This window comes from Gorilla gorilla, chromosome 12 (assembly GCF_029281585.2).
Source record: "Gorilla gorilla gorilla isolate KB3781 chromosome 12, NHGRI_mGorGor1-v2.1_pri, whole genome shotgun sequence".
Lineage (NCBI taxonomy): Eukaryota > Metazoa > Chordata > Mammalia > Primates > Hominidae > Gorilla > Gorilla gorilla.
The window spans coordinates 96918475-96946412 of NC_073236.2; the positions used below are offsets into that span (position 1 = coordinate 96918475).

Here is a 27938-nt window from a genome sequence, read left to right on the forward strand (position 1 = left end):
TGTTAATCAGGGGCAGAGCTGGAACTCTCCTTCCATGCCACTGGGAGCCCTTCCATGCCACTGGGAGCCCTTCCATGCCACTGGGAGCCCCAGTGACCCTGAGACCTACGTGACCTGGGCCTGGTGATCACTGCCAGGCTGGCCTTGCAGAGCCAGACTGAGCCTTAGAACACCTTCTGGGGCACAGCTGGGGGAGTAGGCCCTGCACCCCCCTCCACCTGGAAGCTAGACATTGGAGAGAAGCTGAAGTCACAGTCACAATGCCGAGTCTCAGGCCAAAGGCTGCGCTTCCCCCTCCACCCAACCTGGGAAAATGATGCAAAACTGGGGACTTCAAGATTATCCCCCACCAAACCCAATGACTTTCCAGTATTCCCTCTCACTGGGAGAGGCACCCCAGCCCTCCACTGGTTCTTACCAGAACCCCTGAAGCCACCCTTGACACTCCCTCTCCCTCATCCACACATTCAATCCCGTCACCCGCCTGAGAGAAGGCACCCAGGCTGGGCTGCCCACTGCCTCCCTTCCCTGCCCCTACATCCCAGAGGCCAAGCTCACAAGGGCCTTGATAGGACACGCCCAGTGAAAACACTGGGGTCTGTGTCCCTCCCTGGAGAAAAAGCAGGACATTGAGGCTAGACATCTGCTTCCTTAGGAAATGAAAACATTTTTCAACCTTTCACCATAGGGTGTGAGTCCTCACAGCACCTGACACGTGGATTCCAAAGTCAGTTCAGGGCTGAGGGCGCCGGAGGTCATAATACACATCTCCAAATATCAAGTATAACAGCTCGACAAGCAGTGGTGGCTCACGCCTATAATCCCAACGCTTTGGGAGGCCAAGGCAGGAGGATCGCTTGAGCCCAGGAGTTAGAGACCAGCCTCTGCAACATGGTGAAACCCTGTCTCTACAAAAAATAAAATAATTAGCCAGATGTGGTGGTATGCGCCTGAAGTCCCAGCTACTCAAGGAGGCTGAGTGGGGAGGATCACATGAGCCCAGGAGGTTAAGCCTATAATCGCATCACTGCACTCTAGGCTGGGTGACAGAGCAGGACCCTCTCTCAAAAAAAAAGAAAAAAACGGGGAAAGAATGACAGCTGTATCACCGCTCCCAGCAGCAGAGGGACAAGCTAGCCACAGCTAGCCAACAGGCATGTTTTGCTTGGCCCATGCCATGCTTGAAATTGGAATTTGCTGCCAACATGTAACATTAGGAGGGTTCACATAATTTGAAAACAGACAAACTGACTTCACCAGCCGGCATTCTCCCACTGCACCTCCCTTCCAGCGATGAAGGGAGACCCTCGCCAGGACTCCCTGCCCTGGGACTCAGTGCCATTTGGTGTCTTTCCTCAGTCCTGCCTCTCTTACTAAACTGCCACCCTGGTCCCTGTAGGCATTGAAGTTTGTGAGTCCTCATTTTATTTATTTATTTATTTAGGGACAGGGTCTCAGTCTGTCCGCCAGGCTGGAGTACAGCGGTGCGATCACAGCTCACTGCAGCTTTGAACTCCCAGGCTCAAATGATCCTCCTGCCTCAGTCTCCCAAATAGTTGAGACTATAAGCTCATACCACCATGCCCAGCTAAATTTTTTACTTTTGTAGAGACAGGCTCTCGCCACGTTGCCCCGGCTATTCTCAAACTCCTGGACTCAAGCTATCTTCCTGCTTCGGCCTCCCAAAGTGATGGGATTATAGGTGTGAGCCACTATGCATGGCCTGAATCCTCATTTTGAAAACTGAGGAACAGTTTTGCTAGTGGGAAATATGGTTCCATGCTCTGTGTGTTCAGCAGGACCACCCTTTCCCAGCCTACAGTAGACGAGGTGGGAGGTGAGGGCCCAAGAATTAGGAAAGAGGGCTTGAGTGTGGCAGCAAACCAAGGCTGTGGCAGGAGCAGATGGCCATGTGCTGGGACTTACTGTCAGGTAGGCAGGAGAGGCCGGGTTAGCAGAATCACCCGAAAGCTGCGCTGGTGAAGATGTGGAGGTGATAGCTGAGCCCAGTGAGGGCTGTGTGGGATTCAATCCTTGCAGTGTGAGGGCTCAACTTGTTTCTCTTTAGATTCTAAAGTAAGCTGTTTCTCAGAGCACATGGTCATCCCCCTCAGTCCTTCTTCCCCCACCCACAGACACTGAGCTTTCTAAATGTCTGGGCCTTCCAACCCACACCAGGGCCTGAGCCTGTCCCAAAGATTTCCAAGACAGAAGTGGCTGCGAGGCTCACTCACTGCAGGGAAGGCCACCGGCCTGGGGACAACTTCAATTGCAAGGAAGAGTTTAAAATCCCAGGGTGCCAGGAAAGAAAGAAGAAACTGGAAGCAGAAGGAAGGGAGGGTTCTGGAGGTGGGGGCCAAGGAAACACACACCCCTGGGGCCCTGAAGGCGGGGCAGTGAGGCCTGTCTTACGGACCAGGCATTGACGGTTAGATCAAGAGGACAAATCCTGACTTTTCAGAGGCCTCCCACCACTGCCCAGCTTGAATGTCCTTATCTGGAAACCAGAGCACAGAACTGATTGACATCCTTCAGCTCCCCCGGCCCCAAATACACACACCCAAGCCAGCAAATCAACAGTCCCCTAAGTCCAATTCACTCAGTCACAGGGAGACAGGAAGTTAACCATGAATGTCACCTGGTCAGAGAAACCAAGAGCCAGATGGATGGCCCTCCTCAGCCTCTCAGCCTCATAGCCAGGCTATGGATGTCTGACAAAATCACTGTTGCAACAGCCCAGGTCCATGAAAAAAACCTTTCGGATAAAACACAATTGTCTGTTTCTATATGTGTACACAAATATCGACATACTTATCATTTGGCAGCCACCAAAGATTTAATGAAATCTTACTGGAGAAAAACTCAAGATTGAGTAAGCTTAATATTTTCCTGCAAACTGGGACAAGGCAGCCATGATTTGGTCTGAGCTGTGAGATGACGCCACGTCTCAGTGAATAAGTGCCAAGTTCCCTCAGGCATGTGGCTGGGAACCACTGTCCTAAGATGCCAGTACTCCTGCTGGGCCATTTAGGTGTGACAAGAAAGACATCTGCCTTGGGAGGCTGAGGCGGGTGGATCATAAGGTCAGGAGATTGAGACCATCCTGGCTAACATGGTGAAACCCCGTCTCTACTAAAAATACAAAAAAATTAGCCGGGCGTGGTGGTGGGCGCCTGTAGTCCCAGCTACTCAGGAGGCTGAGGCAGGAGAATGGTGTGAACCTGGGAGGTGGAGCTTGCAGTGAGCCGAGATCGCGCCACTGCACTCCATCCTGGGCGAAAGAGCGAGACTCCCTGTCTCAAAAAAAAAAAAGAAAGAAAGAAAGAAAGACATCTGCCAACAGGGCTGGCGCCTCCACATCAGTTGGACTCGGGCATGCAGGAGCTGCTGTTCCCACAGTGGGAGGGTTCTGCATGGAGCCCCTGCCCCTCCTGCCCAGCCCAGGTTGGGTCAGTGACTGGCCAGGGTCACAGTGACAATCTATGGGATGAGGTGGAGGCCCTTCCCCAGCTTAAGTGGGTGCCTTCTTTTCCTTCTGGCTGACCCCAAGCACCCAGCCTGACTCCTGATCCCCCGACATTGCTGCCATCTCCCCACCTCACCCCACTTCTTGGTTCCTTTTCCCTGAAACCCGGGTCTGCAGGGGGAGATGACCTCTCAGGCTGCCTCCTTTCTCACTGCCCAAACAAGCCACAGTCCATCCTGTGCACAACAAAGATCCACTGCCAATGCTGGAAAAGGAAAACGAGTGAGAAGGAGAAAATTCACCAATGTGGGGAGGGCCTGGGATGTAGACAATCTGCCTCCAGTTTTATAGTTCTCATCCTTGGCCACCAGAGCTGATGCTCCTTTGGCCCTGAAGTCAAGCATCCTTCCTTTTCACCTTTACGCTCGCCCTCCTCCTCCCTGGATCCCTCTTCCAGACCCTTTCCTGCTGACAACCCCCTCTCCCAACTTTGATTTATCTCAACCAGAGGGACTGCAAAGTTAGATCTAGCCCCGCTTTCAACAACCTCTTAAAATATGAGCCACACACACCCCGGTGGATTCTTACATTCAGAGGCAAACACTCAAAGCCACATGGTCTAGGAAAGACTGATGGACACCCAAAGACACACATCCACACACTCAGAGACAACAGCAGACACGCTGCCAGACACCCCCTCAACACACGCTCTCACACTCCGAACAAAGGGACCCAAGCCAGAAGCACAGGCAGGCACACATCCCAAAAGCCTGCCCTGTTCCATGAGCTGTTTGGAGCTTCTTTTGAGGAAAAACACCCTGCCCCAAAGAGAAGGCCCCTGACAGGGCTGGTTTTTTTTTTTTGTTTTTTTTTTTTTTTCAGCGCACTGGATAAATTGCTTTTGTGCAAAAATAAACACAAGTGAACTGCATTAGCTGAGCGAGTGACACATTAGTTACAGATGCAGGGCCTGTCAGAACATTGAGGAAACAGCTTTTATTGGGGAAGGGCTGAGAGACTCATAAATAACCGGTTGGCAATCTCACATAAACATTTGTGCATTCACATAAACACCGCCTACCACAAATGCTGGCCTGGCCGCCAGCATGGACTAGAAGAGCCCTTCCCGCCTGTCCTCAGAGAATAACAAGGCAGGCCAGGGTCACAAGCCCCTTTTCTCCCAGAGTTCCCAACTCCTTGGACTCACGCTCTGTGCTCGGTGGGGTGAAGGGAGAGATCCAAGTTCTAAATCCTAAACATCTGCCAAAGAAAGAGAGTCGATGCTAAGCCCCGATGGGACAACTGGTCCGTTTCTCCCCCACTACAGAGAACTCACATTCACCTGGCCCAGAGAGAAAGAAGAGGAAATGTCACTGCACTGGGGGCTGGGCTGTCAAATAAAGTCAAGAAAAGATTTGCAAAGAACTTGGAAATGCCTCCTTGATGCAGCCCAGGGGTTCCCATCAGAATCATAGGAAAGTGGGGTGAGCACAGCATCACCCTCAGCACCCAGGACAAAAGCCATGAAAGGTGGTTCCAGCCCTGTCCACCCATTCAGGCACAAGGGGGCCTGGGCTTCCCATCAGCTCCTGAAGATGCCTTTGCCCTGAGTCCTGGAGTTCTCTCCTCTGAGTTGAACACTTCAGAGCCACATCCAGCTGATCTCTCAAAGAAGGGCAAAGCAGGCCGGGTGCGGTGGCTCACTCCTATAATCCCAGCACTTTCAGAGGCCGAGGTGGGAGGATCGCTTGAGCCCAGGAGGTGGAGGCTACAGTGAGCCATGCACTGCACTCCAGCCTGGGTGACACTGCACAGCCTGGGTGACACTGAGAGCACTGCACTCCAGCCTGGGTGACAGCGAGACCCTATCTCAAAAAAAAAGTGGGGCATGGCCACAATTGTGTCCTTGCTACATTTTTTTCCTGGGGTGCCCGCCAACCCAACAAGTGCCCTGGCACCCTCACACTCCACCTCTCCCAAGCAAAGCCCACCCTTCAGAAAAGTTCCGATGTACTTGTTTGCCGTGAGGTCTGAGTAATAGAGAAACGGCCACACGTGTTTCATTCTTCTCCCGTGCCCTCCTCTATCACAAATGCATAATCTCAAAGGACAAGGTATGACATGGTAGGATTTAAAGCAAATGGCTAACACTCAAGAGTTCTGTGGGATTTTTGAACCAATCTTTTTAGGGAAGAGAGTGTAGAAAGGGGAATGTTCCCTGGCCCCAAGATCCCACTACAATGATTAGCTCCTGAACCAGCTCTGTCCACTTTCAGCTCATTAACTGTCAGCTGATCCTCCCCTTTCCCCCATGAAAGACCCAAATCCCTAGACTGAACGGCTCTTTCTTTTACCCATTACATTCCCCAGCCCATCCCACCCATCCTCCAGCCTGATTTCCCTCACTGCTCCTCATGTACCTGAGGGTGCAGGAATTCCATGAATTCCATCCTCACCCATGTGTTACAATTTCATGCTTTCCCTTAATCAATCCCTTTTCTCAGAAGGCCTTTTCTTCCTCCAGGTCCAGATCCAAGCCATCCTTTCAAGTTCCATTCAAAAGCCACTTTCTCCAGCAAGACTCATCTCTCCCTCTTTTGAACGTGGGGAGAAGTTTTCAGTACCTAACTGATGACTTTCCTTCTTGTTCTAAGTTATCTGTATTTATTTGTTTATCTGGCCTATACCCCCCTTGAGATTCTAAACCCTCAGGTCTGTGGTCCTGTGACTCTTTCAGGTTTCCCTTCCTCCCAAACGCTTCTTCACGGCCTGGGCAATGGTAGGTACGTGGAATCAGCAGAGGATGTTGGTGGTGGTGTCTGGATCCATGCCTGTGGTCGTGGTGGGATGTGGTGGTGGGGTTGAATTGCAAGGAGGAAGATGGTGGTAGTAATGGAAACTGGCCAACAAATCTTCCCCTAGACAATCTCCCTCTGGCTACACTTTGCAGTTGAACAACTCTGCTTTGGAAAAGACATTAAGATGCCAGGCATGGACAGCCAGCCAAGTACCACAGCTCTACTGGATCAACCTCAGCCGTCTAGGCCCTTTCTTCCCATCCACAAATGGAATGCTTTCTGAGGAAACACACAACACAGTGCTAGATAGAAATATTGAAGGCTTGGGTGGGGGGAGGGGGGAGGGATAGCATTAGGAGATATACCTAATGTAAACGATGAGTCAATGGGTGCAGCACACCAACATGGCACATGTATACATATGTAACAAACCTGCACGTTGTGCACATGTACCCTAAAACTTAAAGTATAATTTTAAAAAAAGAGGAAAAAAAAAGAAAAAAGAAATATTGAAGGCTCTTTTGCCAGGGCGTCCCTCCGGAGAGAACACAGTGTAGCCATAATTTATTGTGTTCACTATTTTCACTTCCAATCTTACTTTTATGGACATTATTTCATGGGCTGCAGCTTAAACACAGATGGAAAAGATTCTGGCTTTGTAACAAGAGATGGTTTCTGGTGGGCCAGCCCACAGCTGTTTGTGTGAGCAAACACACATGATCATGTCCTTAGGTGGGGCTGGGAGATGCCTTTATTATGTGCTGGGACTTTGATCCAACAATTCTGGCTTCATCTTTTCCCAAGGCTGGGGCCCCAGATACTCCCAGGGGAGGAAGTGACAAACGCCATAGTGGGCGAGGAGGAGGAACAGGCCAGCCTTTGAAATGTATTTCTGCTTTGGGCTGGATCTGCCATCCTTGAGTCTTCAGAGGGCTTTGACCCAGGGACTTGGGCCTAGACCCCAAAGGGCAAAATTGAAAGGAAGAGGACACTATTATACATGTGAGATATATATATATATATATTTTATGACTCTGTGTTGTATGATTTACATTGTCTTTTTTGGGGGAGCAGGGGCAAGAGCTAGTTAGAAAACTGAGCTCGCCCTGTCTCTAATGTCTGGTGAGCTGCTCTGCTCTCTCTACAATATATCACGGGTAGTTTCATGTCAACAAACATTCTTAAAAACATGATTGAGGCCAGGTGCAGTGGCTCACATCTATAATCCTAGCACTTTGGGAGGCCGAGGTATGAGGATCACTTGAGGCCAGGAGTTCAAGACCCCCATTGCTACGAAAAAATAAGAAATTAGCCAGGCATGGTGGTATGTGCCTGTAGTCCCAGCTACTTAGGAGGTCAAGGCTGGAGGATTGCTTGAGCCAGCAAGTTCAAGGCTGCAGTGAGCTATGATCACACTACTACACTCCAGCCTGGGTGACACAGCAAGACCCTATCTTGAAAAAAAAAAAAGGGAGCATGATCAGACTTATGGTGTTCAGAGTCTGGTGTGTCAAGGTTTGTCTAACGGACCTCATTTAGGCTGGGGAGAAAGAGAGCACAGGAGGGAGAGAAGGGGAAAGATATATGGAAGGAAAGGGAGAGAGGGAGAGGCAGAGGAGGTTGAGCCTCATACGAAAGGCCCCAGCCCACCAGGTATATCATGGCCCCAGGTGTGACCCATACACATCCCTAGGCTCCAAGGACACTGGGTCAAGGCCAGCCTCATGCTGACAGACAGCCAGGCCTCCAGGAGCTGCAGCCAGCAGCCTTCCCAGCCCCTCCTCTCTTTTCTCCCAGGGTTGGTTTCCAGCTGACTCTAAGAAGCCTTGGGAGGGTAGATTGGGAAACACGGGAGGACTCTGGGCTGCAAGGGACAGCGGCCATCTTCAGGTAGGAGGGTCCGTGGAAAGTGAGTGGGGGGAGGGGAGCACCCAGGAGGGGACTCCGGGGGTCCTTGCGGAGGGTAATCTGTCCTGCATGCCCAGCTTCCAGGGATTCCACATGGAGGAGCTGCTGTGTGAAGTGAAATGTCTATGAGAGGCTGGCCTCAGGGGTCTCCACCACTGTGAGCCTGGCAGCAGAGCTCCATGGGAGAAAAATGACACTCCCAGTTGCTTGGCAGAGATGGTTTCTTTGGTTTTTATTGTACAGGCATTTTTACTTTGCACTATTGCAGTGGTAATATTCCAGGGGAGCCATCCCTAGGGGGGTCCTTGAGGGTTTAAAAAGACCCAAGGAAATGGTCTTCTATGCCCAGAAAGCCTTCTGTCCTCACCAGGCTTTACTGGTGAGATGTCACACTCAACGCAGGGGGCGCAGAGAGGGTTTGAGAGCTTTGAAACATGAGTGGGGGCCGGGGGGAACGGCTCCAGGCTGCAGACGCTTCAGGAAGATTGTGCCCAGCACCTGAGCTGCTTGAGAAATCTGGCACAGGCACCCAGCACAATAGACTCAAGAACTACATTTCAGAAAAGGTGATAACCAGGCCTGGAGGACACATTCTTGTCTGGCTGTCCCCGGTCCATGAGGGAACCACACACATCCCCACTGCCCTCCACTGCAGGAGTCCTGGTGGGGCCATCTGTTAATCCCAGGGCTCCCCAGCTCCCACCCCTGAAAACAAGTTTGAGCCCTGGATCTCTGCCCTAGAACTTCCCAGCAGTGGAAGCCAATATAGTCCCTTTTTGCTCAAGCCTGTTTGATTTGGTCTTCTGTTACTTGCAGCTGAAAATGTCCCATCTAATATACCAGGCTAATAACTAACTATGAAATAGGCTCCAAACCAAAGAAGAGAGTCAGAGTGAAAATGTGTTTTCCAAGGGTCAGAATCCCATAGTTCTCTGGAAGAGAAACATAAAAGACCTCTGCCAGATCTGGACAGGCCGGCTAGAAGCAGTACTGCCCTTAGACATAGGCAGGAGAGGCCCCTGCACACACACACACACATTAAAGAATACATGGATATCTCTGCCCTTGTCCTTCGAGATCCAGCACTCAGCACTAGTGCAGTGTGATCTCTAACCCCAAAACATCCACTGTCATGAGCAACACCATTCAGGCCCCAGGGAAACGCCTCACATCTTTTGTGTTACGTCTTTGAATCAAAAAAGACTGTGTCTACATGCTGTGAAAATCTGTGGGCTATGCTGCTGTTCACACCAGAGACAGACATTGCCCTGGCTCTGGAGTGTAGCGAGGAGTGGATGGTGTGCACACTAAGGTAAGAGAAAAGGCATTGATCAAATCCTTCCTCTCACATAGCAAGAATGCAAGAGAAGTGGCAGATCCCAGTGGTGGCAAGATGCACTTTCTTGCTTTTCTTTGTGGTTGCAGAGGTACTCACACATTAGCACAATATTTGCTATAGTTGCACATGGCAGCTGAGGAGCATTTTCCAATATGAATAATTCATAATTCGCCTCATTTGCACACATGTAGGTCAAGATATAACATGCATGAAGCATGACACTGATGTTTTACATTGGCAACTAGACAGACATGGAACAATGCTACAATTGTAAATGAGTTTATTTTTGTAAAAATGTTTAGTAAGACTTCATTACATTTTCAAGACTTATATTTAAAATTTAGCTTCACTTAAACATCTTATTTAAATGTTGAATGTATTAGATAAAGTTGATCGGTTATACTATTAGTTATGTTTGCCTTTTAATTTTAATAGATAATTTTGAAGGTTTTAAGAAAAAATAATTTTTAAAACTTACAAGAGAAGTAATTTTAAGCTTTGATCTTTTACAATTTACTTTAATTTACAGTTTTATTAAAATAGGTGCAATTTTGTACTATTTTGGTTATCTCTGCTGCATAACAAACCCCAAAACTTAGTGCTTTAAAATCAATTGGCCAGGCATGGTGGCTCACTCCTATAATCCCAGCACTTTGGGAGGCCGAGGCAGGAGGATCACTTGAGGCCAGGAGTTCAAGACCAGCCTGGGCAACATAGAGAGACCCCCATCTCCACACAAAAGAAGCTTTTAATTAAAAACAATTATTTTTAATAAAACAAAATATTTTTAGCTCTCAGGGTTACCTGGACTTAGTGGTCGCTTATGGGGACAGGTCTCTCACGTAGTCGCAGTCAAATGGCAGCAGGACCTAGAGCAAGTTTGTCCAACCTGCAGCCTATGGGCTTCATGAGACCCTGGATGGCTTTGAATGCAGGCCAACACAAATTCGTAAACTTTCTTTCTTTCTTTTTTTTTTTTTTTTTTTGAGATGGAGCTTCGCTCTTGTTGCCCAGGCTGGAATGCAATGGCGTGATCTCGGCTCGCTGCAACCTCTGCCTCCCAGGTTCAAGTGATTCTCCTGTCTAAGCCTCCCAAGTAGCTGGGATTACAGGCACCCACCAACACACCCAGCTAATTTTTGTATTTGTAGTAGAGACAGGGTTTCACCGTGTTGGCCACGTTGGTCTTGAACTCCTGACCTCAGGTGATCCACCCGCCTCAGCCTCCCACAGTGCTGGGGTTACAGGCATGAGCCACCATGCCCAGCCCATAAACTTTCTAAAAAATTATGAGTATTTTTTGTGTGCGTGATTTTTGTTTTTAGCTCATCAGCTATTGTTAGTGTATTTTATGTGTGGCCCAAGACAGTCCTTCTTCTTCCAATGCGGCCACAGAAGCCAAAAGATTGGACACCCTTGGTCTAGAGTCAAACGTTGGCTCAACTGGACTGCACATCCAAGATGGCAGCATCTTCTTTCACCTATCTCGGGCCTCAGCTGGGACGGCTGGAACAAGTGGAATCTGGCTGAATCTATTGCTTTCTCCATGTGGCCTTTCCATGTGGCTATCTTGGCTTCCTTATAGTATGATGGCCTCAGAGGAATCAAATTTCTAAGGTGATAGCTGGCTTACCCCAGAGCAAGCTTTCTAACAGACCCAGCTGAAAGGCAAAAGGCTTCCCATGGCCTATCCTCAGAAGTCATGCAGCCTCACTGTCACTGCTTTCTGTTAGTCAAAAGCGAGTCACGGAGACAACCCAAAGTTAAGAGAGGGGAATACACAAGGTTGGGCATACTAGGGGTGTGAACACGGGGGTGCTATCTTGGAAGACTAGCTGCCACAATGTCTGCCCTCTGCCTCCCATGAATCACATACCTCCCACGTGCAAAATACACTCGCCTTCCAAGACCATTAAGGTATCAGCCATGAAGCCTTTAGGTTCAGGCTCCAAATCCAGGACCTCAACCTCTAACTCAGGTCCAGGTGCAAATAAGGCCCCTCATGTGTGGTTCTTTAGAGAGGGTTCCTTTTGCCCTGAAGATCTGTGAGCTAAAGAGACAAGTTGTCTTCCCCTATAGCCAACGTACAGCAACAAAGTGGACACAGGATAATGGCAACAGACACTCTCATTCAAAAAGGAGAAGAAACTTGCACAGTGCAATTCCGAAAGCAAGCCAGGCACATGTCACCAGTGTCTTCATTAGACCTGGTCCTGCTCTCAGGGAGGGGCTGTCCCTAGCTGTTGGCTTCACACTCAATTATCCATCCTTCTGCATAAGAAATGACCAGGGCAGCTGGGCACAGTGGCTCACGCCTGTAATCCCAGCACTTTGGGAGGCCAAGGTGGGTGGATCACATGAGCTTGGGAGTTCGAGACCAGCCTGGCCAACATGGTGAAACCCCGTCTCTACTAAAAATACAAAAATTAGCAAGGTGTGGTTGCACACATATGTAATTCCAGCTACTCAGGAGGCTGAGGCAAGAGAATCACTTGAATCCGGGGGGTGGAGGTTGCAGTGAGCCGAAATCGTGCCACTGCACTCCAGCCTGGGCAACAGAGTAAGACTCCATCTCAAAAAAAAAAAAAAAAAAGAAAGAAACAAATGACCAGGGTCTGCTGCATTTTGAACTGTCTCTGTCCCTTCCCACCCAACTTGATACAATTCTTTCAAAAACTTGTGGGTTTCTTAAATATCAAATGATAATTTACTACTTGAGACAATAGCCATACCCCCATTTCTCCCCTAGGAGGCCTTTTTCTACTTTAAGCCACTTGTGAGGTTGCTGTGGGATTCTTAGAAGTCCTATTGTCTAGCAGAGACGATCTAAGATGTACACTCTGAAGATTCTTTACTGGGCGTGGCAGTGTGTGCTTGTGGTCCCAGCTGCTCAAGAGGGCTCTTTGTACCTAAGAGTTGGAGGCCAGCCTGGACAACATTGCAAGACCCTGTCTCAAGGGGGGAAAAAAATATTATCGGAAGCCCTTTTGTCTATCCAAAAGGTCTACAAAAATAATGCCCTTAAATTTTTCTGAGGTTTTAATAAAGGGTTTTACAGCCACATTCTTGATTTCACATTTACCCAAGGCCACAATTTATGGGCAGTGCCCTAAATTTTATCTTTGCTCTGAGACCATTTCTTATTTTGAAAGCCTTTTACTGGCTGGAACAACAGTCCTGGGCTCCTTGTATTTCCAAAATTCTGCTCAAAACCTAAATAGTTCCTTCTTTAGTTCATCTCTATCTCTTCCTATTTTATTTATTTTTTATTTATTTTTGAGATGGAGCCTCCTTCTGTCACCCAGGCTGGAGTGCAGTGGTGTGATCTCAGCTCACTGCAACCTCCGCCTCCCGGGTTCATGTGATTTTCCTGCCTCAGCCTCCTGAGTAGCTGGGATTACAGGCGTGTACCACCACACCCAGCTAATTTTTTATATTTTTGCTAGGGACGGGGTTTCACCATGTTGGCCAGGCTGGTCTCCAACTCCTGACCTCGAGTGATCCGCCCACCTCGGCCTCCCAAAGTGCTGGGATTACAGGCGTGAGCCACCACGCCCAGACTCTTCCTATTTTATCAGAATCGGGTGGAAGAAGCTAATTATTAAATATCACTTTCAAAAGATCCGCCTTGAAATCGCCCTAGCCAGATCCCCAAGCTCATTGGGTGCCCTTTTCTATGTCCACATCATTGCAGGTGAGGGACTCACTTAACTCTTCTGCCAGTGCCTCTCCCAGGCCTTTTGTTCTCCAGCCTCCAATACGTTTCCTTACTCTGTCTCAAGATTGCAGTACACCACAGGTTTTAGGTTTTTCTTACAACACACCACTTCTAGCACTGTGGTCCCAGCCTTCCAAAGAAGGCCCCAGTGAACAAGACCTCCTGGTATTTATACCTTGTGTGGTCCTCCCACGAAGAATCTGGGCTGGCCTGTGACTCATCTAACAAATACAATGCAGTGGAAGCAGTTGCATAACTTTTGGATGGACCCTTTAGGAGGACTGGCAGCTTCCTCTTCCTCCCTTTTAAATTACTCATTTCTGTGAGTCCTGAGCACCAGCCATGTAAGAAGTCCAGCCACCCCCTTGGAGTGACCAGCAACTCTACTGGAGAGAGAAGGCCAGAGATGACACACACAGGGAGAAAGGAGCAGATGTCCCTGCCTCCCAGCTGAGCCTCCTAATGATCCCGGCCTCGTCCACCACTCAACCACAGCCACATGAGAATTCCCAAGCACGGGCAGCAGCAAAGCTGCTCAGCTAAACCCAGCCAAGCCACAGAAACACGCAATAATCAAATGGTGGTGGTTCTCAGCCCCTAAGTTTTGGGACAGTTTGTTACGTAGCACGGATGACTGAAACAACTCTGACACAAGCTCCTTTTCTCTTTCATCCTGTAGATCAGCACTGTCATCGGAACACAGATGATGAGTTTGCTATTATAAAAACATGATTACTAATTTTGCTGACGTTAAGGCAAAGAAGTGAATTCTAGAGAGTAAATATACACTAACTTAGGAAATGTAATAAATGTCTTTATTCCTTGCCCAAACATCACTGGCTTATCCACAGAATTTAAGAGAGGGGACCACACACGGTTGGGCATACTAGAGGTGTGAACACAGGAGGCCTATCTTGAAAGACTAGCTGCCACAATGTCTGCCCTCTGCCTCCCAAGAATCACATACCTCCCACGTGCAAAATACACTCACCTTCCAAGACCCTTAAGGTATGAGCCATGAAGCCTTCGGGCTCAGGCTCCAAATCCAGGACCTCAACCTCTAACTCAGGTCCAGGTGCAAATAAGGCCCCTCAGGTGTGGTTCTTTAGAGAGGGTTCCTTTTGCCCTAAAGATCTGTGAGCTAAAGAGACAAGTTATCTTCCCCCATAGCCAACATACAGCAACAAGGCGGGCACAGGATAACTGCAACAGACACTCCCATTCTATTGGGAATCCCCTGAGGGGCTTCATCATAACTAAATTCAGTTGTCTTCAATATTGTGCAGACTTGCAGTCATATAAAAATTATAATTCGGCCAGGCGCAGTGGCTCACACCCATAATCCCAACACTTTGGGAGGCTGAGGCGGGCAGATCACGAGGTCAAGAGGTCAAGACCATCTTGGTCAACATGGTGAAACCCCATCTCTACTAAAAATACAAAAATTAGCTGGGCGTGGTGGTGCACGCCTGTAATCCCCAGCTACTCAGGAGGCTGAGGCAGGAGAATTGCTTGAACCTGGGAGGTGGAGGTTGCAGTGAGCCGAGATTGCACCACTGCACTCCAGCCTGAGCAACAGAGCGAGACTCCATCTCAAAAAAACAAACAAACAAACAAAAAAAAAAATTGTAACTCATGTTCATGTGCATTTTCAATGTTCTCATTTTGAAGGTGAATTTGTCGAGGTTGAAGGATACAACATATTTTATTTAAGTTTGTCAGCTTGATTTATAACTTTAACTCTCCATATATACAGCCTGTGGGCCTCCACTTAGACTCCTCTTTAGGGGTGGATGTCAGTAGAACTAATAAATGAGTGTCTGACCAAGACAAGGGCTGGAAGAACTGCAGCAGCCAGAAGAGAAGATGGGGACTTATCAGGGCCAGAAGGAACACCTGGGCAAGCACATCAGCGAAGCGCAGAGGAGCAGGGCTGGGGCAGGGTGCTGAGAGGCCCACCCAGCATCTGCGGAGCAGCTACTCTAGCTTCTCCCTGTGCTCCCCTAAGCCTGGCCTCAGGTCAAAGCCCACATGCAGCCCAGTGTCCACTCAGCCAGAGGCCATCGTAAGCCATCAAGGTGACCCCCCCCCCCGCCGGGCTGCAAGCTTTGGCTGCACCTCCTTGCCCTCTCCTTTGTGCACAGACCTGTTCCCCAGGCCCCAGGAAGCCCGGAGGACTTCCCAGGTGGGCCCACCTCAAAGCCTCCAGCTAGGGACACCTGGCCCCGGGATTAAGGTGAGGAACAACAACTAGAATTGGAAAAGCGCAAAGAAGTTAAGATGAACCATCCACAGGCACTGAGCACAGTGGCTCACACCAGTAACCCCAATACTTTAGGGAGCCGAGATAAGGGGATTACTTCAGCCTAAGAGTTCAAGACCAGCCTGGGCAACATAGTGAGATCCCCCCCGTCTCTATTTAAAAAAAAAAAAAATTTTTTTTTTGAGAGAGTCTCACTCTGTCACCCAGGCTGGAGTGCAGTGGCACAATCTCTGCTCCCTGCAACCTCCGCCTCCAGGTTCAAGCGATTCTCCTGCCTCAGCCTCCTAAATAGCTGGTATTACAGGCATGCACAATCACACCTGGCTAATTTTTGTATTTTTAGTAGAGAGGGGGTTTCACCATGTTGGTCAGGCTGGTCTCGAACTCCTGACCTTGTGATCCGCCCACCTCAGCCTCCCAAAGTGCTGGGATTACAGGCGTGAGCCACCATGCCCCACCAAAAAAATTTTTTTAAGCCTGTTGAGGTGGTGCGCATCTGTGGTTCCAGCTACTCGAGAGGTTGAGGCAGGAAGATGGCTTGAGCCCAGAAGATCCAGGCTGCAGTGACCAGTGATTATGCCACTGTAGTCCAGCCTGGGCGACAGAGCAAGACCTTTTCTCAAAATAATGATAATAAAAATAATAATAATAATTAAAAATTTAAAAATCCACCCACAGGCAATATCCAGCACTCACAGAGGACAAGCAGGTGGGGAAACGACCAGGGATCCTGAAACCCTCACACAAGGCCAAAACTTGATTTAGCCACTAGAGGTAAAGACAGAACTGGCCTCCTCCCCAAGTCCCTCAAAAAAGTGGGGGCTATTAACCTGACACCTGGACAGGTGCAGAATCAGAGCTGTTTGGAAGCCCACTCACCAAGAAAATACACTATCACATTCGACCAGTTAATCTGAATGCTAGGAGTTTCTGCAAGGCTCAGACAGAGCCTCTGGCTCTGCACGTGTGTGCAAGGATCCCACGTCAGTTTTGTGACCATGGAAGTGCATCTACTTGTAGGTGGGAGATTTCTTTTTGCCTGGGTGAAGGTCTATGACTGAGCCTGTGTGGAAGACAGTGGGCGTCTGTGAGCAGAATTGCCACCGGTTACCTGTGCAGGCTCTGAGGCCGGACTGCCTGGCCTTGAATCCCAAGTCTACCAATTACTGGCTTTGTGAGCTTGAGTTGACCTCTATGTGACTCAATTGACCTCTATGTGGGAGTAAATAACTATACCTGTCTCATGCAGTTGTTGCAAGGATGAAATTACATAATCCTTTCTATAGTGTTAGAACAATGCCTATGATATAGTAAATTTCCAATAGGTGTTAGTTATAATTATGATGTGTGACTGTGTATATCCGCATCTGCAAATGTAAATTCAAGTGTATCTAGTAAAGGTATAGGGGTGTCTTTATGTCCTTGTTTATGAAGATATACTCATCTAGGTGTCTGTGTCTGTGTTTCTGTGTGTCCAATGATAAGAACAACTGGCATCTATTGAATGCCTTCTGTGTCAGGCAGTAAGTTCTACAGGTATTCACATGGAAACATACACATACGTGGATGTAAATGGCAAGTACACATCCAGCCTGATTTACTATATCATAGGCATTATTCTAACACTATAAATAGGATTAAGTTTGGGAGGCCGAGGTGGACATGTTACTGGGGGGTCCTTGCTCCCAGAGCTCCCAAGATGGTGGCAGGTGGCTTCCAAAATGGCAGCCGGCCGCTTCCAAGATGGTGGCAAGCCTCATGTTCTCTGACCTGGGGTTCTTGGCCTCACGGATTCCAAGGAATGGAATCTTGGGCCATGAGGTGAGTGTTAAAGCTCTATTAGAAGCCATGGGTTATGGAAGAGAACCGTGGAAACCAGTGACTAGTGTTCAGCTCGATCAGGATGAACCCGGGCACTTAGCCATGCAGGAACAATGGCAAGCCTTTAGCCCCATCGGGAGTGGCAATGGGTGCCTCACTGGATCAGGAGCACAGCGGACACCCTGCCGGATCTGGAGAGATGGAAGTCAGCGGCGGGTCTGCCACGGCGGCAAACAGCAGTGGTGTTTGCCACTGAGCGAAAGCTCAGCTCCAGCTGTAACAAACACAGACCAGAAGAGAGTGCTGTTGCAAGATTTAATAGAGTGAAAACAGAGCTCCCATACAAAGGGAGGGAGCCAAAGAGAGTAGATGTTGACGGCTCACATGCCTGGGTTTACATCCCGATCATTGTCCCTCCAGCTGTGCTCTCAGGCGACAGATGATTGGCTATTTCTTTACCTCTTGTTTTTGCCTAATTAGCTTTTTAGCGAGTTCTCTTTACTACCTGATTGGTCGGTGTGAGCTAAGTTGCAAGCCCCGCGTTTAAAGGTGGACGCGGTCACCTTCCCAGCTAGGCTTAGGGAGTCTTAGTCGGCCTAGGAAATCCAGCTAGTCCTGTCTCTCAGACGGATCACTTGAGGTCAGGAGTTCGAGACCAGCCTGGCCAACACGCCAAAACCCTGTCTCTGCTAAAAATACAAAAAATTAGCCGGGCATGGTGGCAGGCATCTATAATCCTCGCTACTTGGGAAGCTAAGGCAGGAGAATTGCTTGAACCAGGGAGGCGGAGGTTGCAGTGAGCTGAGATTGTGCCACTGCACTCCAGCCTGGGTGACAGAGCCTGACTTCATCTCAAAAAGAAAGGATTAAGTAATTTCATCCTTGCAACAACTACATGAGGTAGCTATGGTTATTTACCCCACCCCACCCCCACATCCAGCCACATGTGCCAGTGAATACCTGTAAGTGTGGCCATCTGCCTCAGCCCTGACCAGTAAGACCCCCTTCCTGAGGGAGTCAGGTGAGGGAAAGCAGTGAATGAAACCCACCACCAGCCCCTTCCCCAGGTTCCCTATTGGCTTGAATTGCCCATGTCACATTTCCTCCAGAAGGAAAGGACAAATGAGGAGCCTGGACAAGAGCCCACCAATCACAGCCTTCCTTTCATCCTATGACTTGGTCTTGCCTTGGCCCCAGGCTAAGAGCCTCCTTTTGAGAGTCCTTGAGCTCTGCAGGGGTTCCAACTGGGCCACGCCATCTTTACATAGGGGTGTGATTTTTTTTTCTTTTTTCTTTTTTTTTTTGCTGAGTGGCATCTACTTCTGACTCATGGCGTATCCTCCCTGGAAGGACAGAGCCTAACACCAGCAAGATAGTGAATTCTCCTTGTGGATAAACCCCCCATGTTTTATGTGTTATGTCTCCTCTGGTTGCATTAGCCAATGTTGGTAACATTTGAAGCTTAAAAGGATGATATTTGAAAAATTTTGGACCAGGCACGATGGCTCATGCCTGTAATCTCCATACTTTGGGAAGCTGAGGCAAGGGGATTGCTTGAGCTCAGGAGTTCAAGATCAGCCTGGGCAGCACAGCAAGACCCCATCTATTGAAAAAAAAATAGAAAAATTAGCCAGGTGTGGTGGCACACACCTGTAGTCCCAGCTAGCTAGAGGCTGAGGTAGGAGGAGCACTTGAGTCCACGTGTTCAAGATTACAGTGAGCTATGATCGCACCACTGTACTCCAGCCTGAGCAATAGAATGATATCCTGTCTCTTAAAAAATAATAATAATAATTCTGTTGCCCGGGTTGGAGTGCAGTGCTTTTCTCTTTTGCCTTGATGGGTACATGATCTTCATCTTCATTGGCCTGAGGCATGCATCTCTGCTTAAAGAGAGACCAGGATTAATGTTTGATATAGACAGAATGCACAGAAGAAAAAATGTGGTAATGTTTGGTATTTGACATGCAAAATAGGATTATGCTGCAGATCAAAAGTCTTCTAAAGCAGGCTATTCTCTTGAGAGCATGTTTCCTGGATTCCCTCATCCCTCTCCTTGGGTGTGGCCCTGGAATTTTATGTAATGGATGACTCAGCAAGAAGAGGAAGAGTGTTGGTCCCCTCCTTCCTGCCCAGGGGATGGTATGAAGGGGATTAGAAGGATAACAAGCGGAGCCAAGCACTGGCCCACTCACCCCTCCCTGAGAGAAAGAAGCCCTTGTCCCCAACTCACATTGGAACTCTGGGAAGAAGTGGCATCCCAGGCAGCTGCAAACCAACCCGGCCTCTGCCTCCAGCACCAGGGCTCCCCGGTAAGGGAGAGGCACCACTAAAGTTCAGCTTTCAAAGCCAACTTCCATTCCTGTGAGCCAGCAGCCCTACTGGGGCCATGGTGGCACAGCTAGGAGACTTGGTGGGGAGGAGGGGCCCAGGTGCAGGAGGGCTGGCCAGCCAGGGGTGCCACAGGGGCTCTAGTCAGATCAGGAGGGACTGGACCATGAGTTTCATAAACTCAGCTTCTAGTATAATCAGTGGCCAGGAGGGACAGGGGACCTTGCTGGGTCTAAAGGACACCACACCCCAGGATCCCAACTCATGCCTCCTACCAGATGCCACACAAGCTGCCCTTGACTGTCTACAAAACCCCAACAGCACCACAGTGGGAGAAGCTGGGGAAAGCATTCTGAGAACTAAGCATTTTATCCAAGATAAATTAATAAGATCACTTAACAAGACCGGCTAAACTCTCTGGCCCCAGGATGTTCAAATCAAGTTGAAAATTTCATTGTTTTTCTCGCTTATCATCAGGCAGGGGTTGGAAGAAAGGCCAGATTCATTATAGACTCATAAATAAGGAAATTACCTTTTTTTTTGCACAAATAAATTATAGAGTGAATTAAGTTTTCAACTCTGTTGCACACACAAAAATAGAGGAATTCCTGCTGCCCCACTGCAATGCTGGCTGACTTTTCCAACCAAAGACAAGGACCCAAGCCTTCTAGATCCCCAGTTCCCTCCTCCAGGTGGCGGGGGACACCGTTGTGGCAGAGAGAGGTAAGGTCCCCCTTCAGCCTAAGTGGTCATATTAGCCCTCTTGGGCTCACGCACCAGATCCTGCTCTCCTGGCTTATCTGTGTTTTTTTGAGGGGAGGAATGAGATTTTCATTTTCTTTCCAGGCCCTTCCCATTCAGGGCATTTCAGATCCCTCCTTCCCATGACCCCTGAAATGAACTGGGTGAAGAATAGTCCCCTGCCCTACACGCTGCGTGTCTGGGAGAGGCCAGAGGTGGAGCCGGCACATGCAAAGGCAATGCTGCCACCTGCTGGCGCCACGAAGAGACACAGCCCAGGTGGGCAACCAAACCCCATTAGCCCTGGGGGAACTGCACAAGGATGTCTTGCAGCTGAATGGTACCTTTTTCCAATGCAGCTTCTTACCTGTTCCCTCATTTAGTCATCCGGTATGCCGGCTGGAACAAGAACATCATCCCATTTTATGGACGAGACAACTGACACCCACGAAAGGGCAGAATGCTGACTGAGGTCACATGTGTGGAGATGGCTTGAAGGCAATGCTCAGTCTCTTTCTTCCCAGCCAAGAGTTGTGTCCCCTCGTCAGTGCTCAGATGAGGTGTCCCAGAAAACGAGGGACCCCTATGAACAAGGTTTACGGGGCCATCCCCAACATCCAGGGAGGCAGAGTGAGGGCGGAGGGCACCAGGCAGTAATGCCCACCCTTCAGCTGGCTCAGGGCCTGATACACGTGTACAGCAACTCTGTTTCCCAAGGGTTCACACACCTTCCACACAGATTTTGTGGGTTTTTTTGGTAGAGAAGGGGGTTTGTCCTGTTGCCCAGGCTGGTCTCGAACCCCTGGGCACAAGTGTGATGTTACTTTTCGAAAAAGATCTGGAAGAGCTGAGTCCTGCTCTAGGCCCGTGAGTCCTAATCTAAAAAACAGACAGTGAAAGAGGCAAGAGTCATCTTCCCAAATGGCAGCTGCAGGCGGAGTATGTGGGGGGAACTCGCAGACGATGTTGTGTGCTCAGCAGGTGTGCGATGACCGGGCTGCATCCTCTCCCGCTGGGTGCTCAGCGCCCGACTCTCCTCTTTGCTCCTGGCTCTTCCAGCCCAGGTCTTCATTTGGCGGAAACAGCCTGGAGGACAGAAAAAGTGCCTCTTCTCTGCCCGAGACCCTTCCCACGCGCACACGCCATGGGGAAGCAGCTCTTCCCTTTTCCCGACGTGGGAGATGACTGGGCCGGTGGGAAATCCCATGATTCCCCGGCAGCGGTCCATGTCCCTCCTGACAGCGGTCAGCGGTCACCCTCACTTCCAGGACTCTGCATTGTCCCAAGCCTCCTCCTCTCCAGACCTTCTTCGCACCTCTCCCCGCGATTCTTGTCCTGGTAGGGTCCAGGAAAGGCTGAAATCTACGGATAGGCCCCACGTTGCCCCGCAGGGTGCGGATGAAATCGCTGTCGGAGGCTGGTCCTGTGGCCGGCCGTGCCTGGCTCCTGGACCGAGAGGAGCCTTCTATGGCAGAGCCGCAGCGCCACCGTGTGGTAGAAGTCCGTCTGCACGGCCAGAAACGGCTCCTCAGAGCGGGCCCACAGAAATCCTTGTAACAGTCCACTGTCAAGGCCGGTGCTAGCGACATGGGAGTGGCAAATGCACCCTCTTGCCGTTCCCGGTGTTTGGGCCTTGCCTGTGACGGTGGGAAAAGAAAATGGCCTTGCTGTGCTACAACTGGGGCTGCGGTCAGCGCTTCGATCCTGAGATCAATTCCGATGATGCTTGCATATGCCACCCAGGTGTTCCAGTCTTTCACGATGCATTAAGGATTGGTCTTGATATAAGAGAAGAACAATTGATTTTTCTGATTTCTTAAGCATTGTAGGCTGTACAAAAGGTAGACATAATAGTGAGATGCCACATGAGCCAGTCAAACCTGAAGTAAAGACTACTGAGAAGAAAGAACTATCTGAATTGAAACCCAAATTTCAGGAACACATCATTCAAGCCCCGAAGCCAGTAGAAGCAATCAAAAGGCCAAGCCCAGATGCACCAATGACAAATTTGGAATTAAAAATATCTGCCTCACCTGATAAACTTAAACTGTCATCAGGGAATGAAGAAGATAAGAAAGAAGAAGAGGCCAAGCGTGGTGGCTCACACCTGTGATCCCAGCACTTTGGGAGGCCGAGGCGGGCGGATCACAAGGTCAGAAGATCGAGACCATCCTGGCCAACATGGTGAAACCCCGTCTCTATTAAAAATACAAAATATTAGCTGGGCGTGGTGGTGCACACCTGTAGTCCCAGCTACTTGGGAGGCTGACGCAGGGGAATTGCTTGAACCTGGGAGGCAGAGGTTGCAGTGAGCCAAGATCACACCACTGCAGTCCAGCCTGGCAACAGAGCAAGACTCCACCAGAAAAAAAAACAAAAAGAGAGCAAGAAGACTGATGAAATTAAGATTGGGATCTCATGTAAGAATGGAGGGTGTTCAAAGACATATCGGGGTCTAGAGAATCTAGAAGAAGTCTGTGTGTATCATTCTGGAGTACCTATTTTCCATGAGGGGATGAAATACTGGAGCTGTTGTAGAAGAAAAACTTCTGATTTTAATACATTCTTAGCCCAAGAGGGCTGTTCAACAGGGAAACACATATGGGCTAAAAAGGATGCTGGGGAAAATGTTCCACGTAGAGACAACTGGCATCAGACTGAAGGTGAAGTTACCATTTCAGTATATGCTAAAAATTCACTTCCAGAACTTAGCCGAGTAGAAGTAAATAGCATGTTGTTAAATGTGCACATTGGATTTGAAGGAGAGAAGGAATTTGATCAAAATGTGAAATTATGGGGTGTGACTGATGTAAAGTGAAGTTATGTAACTATGACTGCAACAAAGATTGAGATCACTATGAGAAAACCTGAACCGATGAAGTGGGCAAGCCTTGAACTGCCTGCAGCCAAAAAGCAGGAAAAACAAAAAGACAACACAACAGATTGAGCGGGACATGGGAGGAAGGCTATTACGTATTTCAGAATTCTTAATACTGTGTGAAGTGGTGACTTGCTGCTGTCATCTTTTGTTTTGTTGTTGTGTTACTCAATCTGGCATTTCAGGGTTAACATTAGGTTCTTAAAAGCCAAAGTCAGTTTGTCTTTTTGTGCCTCTCACCTTTCTTTTGTGTTATGTAAGATTGATTATTCATTTCTCCTTACTGGTAGGAACCATAGTTGTGTCCTGTACTTGAAGAAGCTAGAAAATCTCCCATAACCATAATTGCAGTATTTCTTCGTATTTCTCTGTTAAGCAGAGAAATATTAAGAACATGATATTTACTTCTTTCTATTATTCCATAATTAGTAAAGGAAGATGAAGTGTCCATTTTTAATCAGTTTTTACATGCATTTATGTTCTTACATTTTTTGAAAATATTTAAGAAAGAGATGAAGCTCTGCAGTTTTTTCTATGTGGGATGATTACTTTTTTAAGGAGGATTAATTCTGAGGTAGTGTAGTAAGTACAGAGGAATATATAAATTGTTTAACAAATTAGAATTTGTTTACAACTAATTGAATTTTTAAATTATGTCAAAACTTACATTACTTGCCAAGCAGTATGATGTAAGAGTATAGGAAACATAAATAAGAACACAGAGGTATCAATTTGGTTAAAATTCACCATTTTAGGCCGGGCACGGTGGCTCACGCCTGTAATCCCAGCACTTTGGGAGGTCGAGGTGGGAGGATCACAAGATCAGGAGTTCGAGACCAGCCTGGCCAATATGGTGAACCCTCATCTCTACTAAAAATACAAAAACATTAGCTGGGCATGGTGGCACATGCCTGTAATCCCAGCTACTTGGAAGGCTGAGGCAGGAGAATTGCTTGAATCTGGGAGGCAGAGGTTGCAGTGAGCCGAGATCACGCCACTGAACTCCAGCCTGGGTGACAGAGCAAGATTCTGTCTCAAAAAAAAAAAAGAAAAATTTGCCATTTTATAAGACTAAGCAATAATCTTAAAAATCTCTTTCCTGAATATTTAAATGTGTTTCTATGGTGTTATGACTAAACTGTTAATTATTTAGAGATTAAATCCTCTTAAAAACCTTTAATTAGTTACATATAGAAAGAAATTATAGGCCGGGTGCAGTGGCTCATGCCTGTAATCCCAGCACTTTGGGAGGCCAAGGAGGGCAGATCACGAGGTCAGGAGTTTGAGACCATCCTGACCAACATGGTGAAACCCCGTCTCTACTAAAAATATAAAAATTAGCCAGGCGTGGTGGCATGTGCCTGTAATTCCAGCTACTCGAGAGGCTGAGGCAGGAGAATTGCTTGAATCTGGGAGGAAGAGGTTGCAGTGAGCCGAGATCACGCCACTGCACTCCAGCCAGGGTGACAGATCGAGAATCCATCTCAAAAAAAAAAAAAAAAAAAAAAAAGAAATTACATATATCTTGCCTCCCTGATGGAAAACTATATAAAATTGTAGACTTAAAATGTTTGTGGAAATACATTAGGATATCAGAAAACTAAATATATGGACTTGTTTTATGACTATGACATGTTAAATAAAATAGTTTAATTCTTTTTTTAAAAAAAATAGTTCACTGTCTAGTCACTGGGGTCTTCCCTAGATCCCAGGACAGAGCCCCATCCCCCTGGACTGAGGGACATCTGTCAAGATAAGGCCCCAGCCACATCTCTGCCCCCCGCCCCCAGCCTTAGCAAAACACCTAGAAAGGGCCAGGTTTCTGAGTCAGGTGGATTTTGTTGCTCCCATCTCCTCCGTTTTGCAGATGTCTGAGCTTGGGCAATTACAGAACCATTATCAAGCCTCAGTGTCTTGTCTCTAAAATGGGAGTCATGAAAGGCTTCTGAGGAATAAATTAGATAATAAAAAATGTAGAGCAGCAGACAGCTCATTGCAGGTGTCTAAGAAACAACGGTTTCCTTCCCCTTCTGTCTGGGCTTACAGCCTGAGAAACCCAGACTGGCTCAAAGGCAAGGCCAGGAAGACAGCCAAAAACAAATGCCTAGGATGAGAAACGTTCCCCCTCAGCTCCTGCAGGAAACTATTCTTCACTACTTCATCAGCTACTCCTTGCCTCTCTGAACACCTTCCATTAGGGCAACAAACCAACCTGGTTTGCCAGGCATTGAGGAATGTTCTGAAAGTTGAGGCCTTCAGGACTAAAACTGGACAAAATGGTCACCCAGTCCTTGTGTTGCCTCACAGTCTAGCTGCAGGACTTCATCAGTAGAGTTGATAGAATCTCTGGGGCCGTAGCCCAGGAACGTGCTTTGTAACAAGCTCCCCAGATGATTCTTATAAACATCAATGTCTGCGAGCCACGGCTCCAACACTCTCAGGCTGTGGTTTCTCATTGGCATGTAGTACGAGCGTTACTCTTCAGCCAGTCAGGAGGCCACCTGAGGCAGGGCATGCACGTGCTTAGGGATGAGACCTTGGAAAGACTGAAAAGAACTCTCTAAACACCAGGCTTCAGCCCTGAATCTGCAAAGCGCACCCGAAGCACCTGGACATATGCCCTCTTCTCAGCTTTAGAGTTTGTGCCCATGTGCTGCTTCTCCACCTTCTGCCATTCACTCATTAAATATTTGTTGAGTACCTACTAGCTTGGCACACTAGGAACTGATATCCTAGTGATGCAAGATAAGCAATTAACGCTTGTATAAAAGTGTAATAAATTTAGATCATAGTAAATATAATAAGAAAGAGACAAACAGAATAATTTGATGGGGAGAGACTATGTTCAAAGGCATCTCTGAGAAGGTGATATTTGACTGAGTCCTGATGGTTGAGCAGCTAGCCATCCTAAGATGTGGGGGAAGCTGTTCCTGGGGAAGGAATGGCCATTGCAGAAGCCCCAAGGCAGAAACAAGAACTAGGAAGACAAGAGCAGGTGGAGCATAGCAAGCTGGGACAGAGCGACGGGAGCTGAGGCTGACAAGGTGGGCAGCAGCCAGTGCGGATATGTGGGGCCTTCTGGACCACTGTAGGCCTTTGCATTTTATTCTGCATGCAGCGAAAACCATAGATGGCATTAAGCAAGGAAATGGCAGAGTCTGACTTGTGTCATTAAAGGTTAATTTGGGCTTCTGTATGGAGAAAGGATTGAAGAGGGACAAGAAGTGGAAGTTAGAAGCCAGTTAAGAGGCTCCTGCAATCGTCTAAGTGGGACATAACAGAAACTGCAGATGGGGAGAAGGGCAAGGGTTCAGGAAACAGATTGGAGGAAGACACAGAGCTTGCTAATGGATTAGATGTAGGAGGAGTTAGAAGGGTACAACCAAAGCTGTCTCCCAAGTTTTTCAGGTAGAATCAGGTGAATGGATGAAAGGATCATTTTGTGGAATGGGAAGGACTAGGGGAAGAGCAGGTTTCGGAGAAGAAAAAAAGCAAAAGTTGTGTTTTTGAATATGTTAACTTTGAGCTGCCTATGAGTCCTCCAAGTGGATATGGCAGGTGTGCTGATGGAGGGGCCAGGCTTTCTACAAAACCACAGGGAAGGACACCCTGACTTTATCCCTAGGCCACTTTAACAGATTGAAAGATTACAATAATTTTTGGTTTAGCTTCTTCCTTCTAAAGAAAATCTTATTAAGACATTTGAAAATTACCACAAAAAAATAAGAAGCAAGAAGCTAAATCATATCACCAGAGAAAATCACTTCACTAGAGGAAGATATGAATGAAAGAAAGAAGAAAGAGAAGACCACAAAACAACCAGAAAACACAAATAACAAAATGGCAGAAAAAATTACCACAAAAAATAAAAAGCAAGAAACTAAATCACATCACCAGAGAAAATCACTTCACTAGAGGAGTATATGAATGAAAGAAAGAAGAAAGAGAAGACCACAAAACAACAAGAAAACAAATAACAAAATGGCAGAGGTAGGTCCTTATTTATCAAGAATAACATTGAATGTAAATAAACTAAACTCTCCAGTCAAAAGACACAGACTGGCTGAATGGGTTAAAAAAAAAAAAAAAAAAAAAGACCCAGTGATCTGTTGCCTACAAGAAACACACTTCACCTGTAAAGACACATGTAGAATGAAAACAAAGGGATGGAAAAAGGTATTTACTGCAATGCAAACAAAAAAAGAGCAAGAGTCACTATAGTTATATCAGACAAAATAGATTTCAAGGCAAAAACTATAAGAAGAGGCAAAGAAGGTCATTATATAATGACAAAGGAGTCAATTCAGCAAAAAGATATAACAATTTTAAATATATATGTATCCAACACTGGGGCACCCAGATATATACAGGAAATATTATTAGAGCTAAAAAGAGAGATAGGCCCCAATACAATAATAGCTGGAGACTTCAACACACAACTTTCAGCATTAAACAGATCTTCCATACGAAAACTCAACAAAGAAACATCAACTTTATCTGCACTATAGACCTAATGGCTCTAACAGATATTTACAGCACATTTCATCCAAGAGCCGCGGAATACACATTATTTTCCTCGGCACATGGATCATTATCAAGGATAGACTATATGCTAAGTCACAAAACAAGTCTTAAAACATTAAAAATATTGAAATAACATCAAGCATCTTCTCTG

General features: G+C 47.7%; 1 long non-coding RNA gene and 1 pseudogene across 2 annotated transcripts in view; one reads left to right on the top strand and one right to left on the bottom strand.

The window, feature by feature from the left end:
* The window catches only part of LOC129531563 (uncharacterized), a 162840-nt gene extending 141019 nt beyond the window's left edge, over positions 1–21821 (bottom strand). For both annotated transcript variants that reach the window (XR_010129991.1, XR_010129992.1), the window contains exon 1: positions 20753–21821. This is a non-coding gene — a long non-coding RNA (uncharacterized lncRNA). The remainder of the gene's footprint in view (positions 1–20752) is intronic.
* Positions 21822–21969: 148 nt separating this feature from the next.
* On the top strand, positions 21970–23574 carry LOC101148372 (cysteine and histidine-rich domain-containing protein 1-like; annotated as a pseudogene).
* Positions 23575–27938: the final 4364 nt, after the last annotated feature.